The sequence below is a fragment of the Anomaloglossus baeobatrachus genome, assembly GCF_048569485.1.
Source record: "Anomaloglossus baeobatrachus isolate aAnoBae1 chromosome 5 unlocalized genomic scaffold, aAnoBae1.hap1 SUPER_5_unloc_7, whole genome shotgun sequence".
NCBI lineage: Eukaryota > Metazoa > Chordata > Amphibia > Anura > Aromobatidae > Anomaloglossus > Anomaloglossus baeobatrachus.
The window spans coordinates 143,182-145,431 of record NW_027441811.1 but is presented as its reverse complement, the minus strand read 5'-3'; positions in this window follow the sequence as shown (position 1 = coordinate 145,431).

Below are 2,250 nucleotides of genomic sequence, written 5' to 3'. Positions count from 1 at the left end.
CTCCACCTGCAGAGCCGCACACTAGATATATAATACCCTGCACCTACCTCCACCTGCAGAGCCGCACACTAGATATATAATACCCTGCACCTACCTCCACCTGCAGAGCCGCACACTAGATGTATAATACCCTGCACCTACCTCCACCTGCAGAGCCGCACACTAGATATATAATACCCTGCACCTACCTCCACCTGCAGAGCCGCACACTAGATGTATAATACCCTGCACCTACCTCCACCTGCAGAGCCGCACACAGATATATAATACCCTGCACCTACCTCCACCTGCAGAGCCGCACACTAGATATATAATACCCTGCACCTACCTCCACCTGCAGAGCCGCACACTAGATATATAATACCCTGCACCTACCTCCACCTGCAGAGCCGCACACTAGATATATAATACCCTGCACCTACCTCCACCTGCAGAGCCGCACACTAGATATATAATACCCTGCACCTACCTCCACCTGCAGAGCCGCACACTAGATATATAATACCCTGCACCTACCTCCACCTGCAGAGCCGCACACTAGATATATAATACCCTGCACCTACCTCCACCTGCAGAGCCGCACACTAGATATATAATAACCTGCACCTACCTCCACCTGCAGAGCCGCACACTAGATATATAATACCCTGCACCTACCTCCACCTGCAGAGCCGCACACTAGATATATAATACCCTGCACCTACCTCCACCTGCAGAGCCGCACACTAGATATATAATAACCTGCACCTACCTCCACCTGCAGAGCCGCACACTAGATATATAATACCCTGCACCTACCTCCACCTGCAGAGCCGCACACTAGATATATAATACCCTGCACCTACCTCCACCTGCAGAGCCGCACACTAGATATATAATACCCTGCACCTACCTCCACCTGCAGAGCCGCACACTAGATATATAATACCCTGCACCTACCTCCACCTGCAGAGCCGCACACTAGATATATAATACCCTGCACCTACCTCCTCCTGCAGAGCCGCACACTAGATATATAATACCCTGCACCTACCTCCACCTGCAGAGCCGCACACTGGATATATAATACCCTGCACCTACCTCCACCTGCAGAGCCGCACACTAGATATATAATACCCTGCACCTACCTCCACCTGCAGAGCCGCACACTAGATATATAATACCCTGCACCTACCTCCACCTGCAGAGCCGCACACTGGATATATAATACCCTGCACCTACCTCCACCTGCAGAGCCGCACACTAGATATATAATACCCTGCACCTACCTCCACCTGCAGAGCCGCACACTAGATATATAATACCCTGCACCTACCTCCACCTGCAGAGCCGCACACTAGATATATAATACCCTGCACCTACCTCCACCTGCAGAGCCGCACACTAGATATATAATACCCTGCACCTACCTCCACCTGCAGAGCCGCACACTAGATATACAATACCCTGCACCTACCTCCACCTGCAGAGCCGCGCACTAGATATATAATAACCTGCACCTACCTCCACCTGCAGAGCCGCACACTGGATATATAATACCCTGCACCTACCTCCACCTGCAGAGCCGCACACTAGATATATAATACCCTGCACCTACCTCCACCTGCAGAGCCGCACACTGGATATATAATACCCTGCACCTACCTCCACCTGCAGAGCCGCACACTAGATATATAATACCCTGCACCTACCTCCACCTGCAGAGCCGCGCACTAGATATATAATAACCTGCACCTACCTCCACCTGCAGAGCCGCGCACTAGATATATAATACCCTGCACCTTCCTCCACCTGCAGAGCCGCACACTAGATATATAATACCCTGCACCTACCTCCACCTGCAGAGCCGCACACTAGATATATAATACCCTGCACCTACCTCCACCTGCAGAGCCGCACACTAGATATATAATACCCTGCACCTACCTCCACCTGCAGAGCCGCACACTAGATATATAATACCCTGCACCTACCTCCACCTGCAGAGCCGCACACTAGATATATAATACCCTGCACCTACCTCCACCTGCAGAGCCGCACACTAGATATATAATACCCTGCACCTACCTCCACCTGCAGAGCCGCACACTAGATATATAATACCCTGCACCTACCTCCACCTGCAGAGCCGCACACTAGATATATAATACCCTGCACCTACCTCCACCTGCAGAGCCGCACACTAGATATATAATACCCTGCACCTACCTCCACCTGCAGAGCCGCACACTAGATATATAATACCCTGCA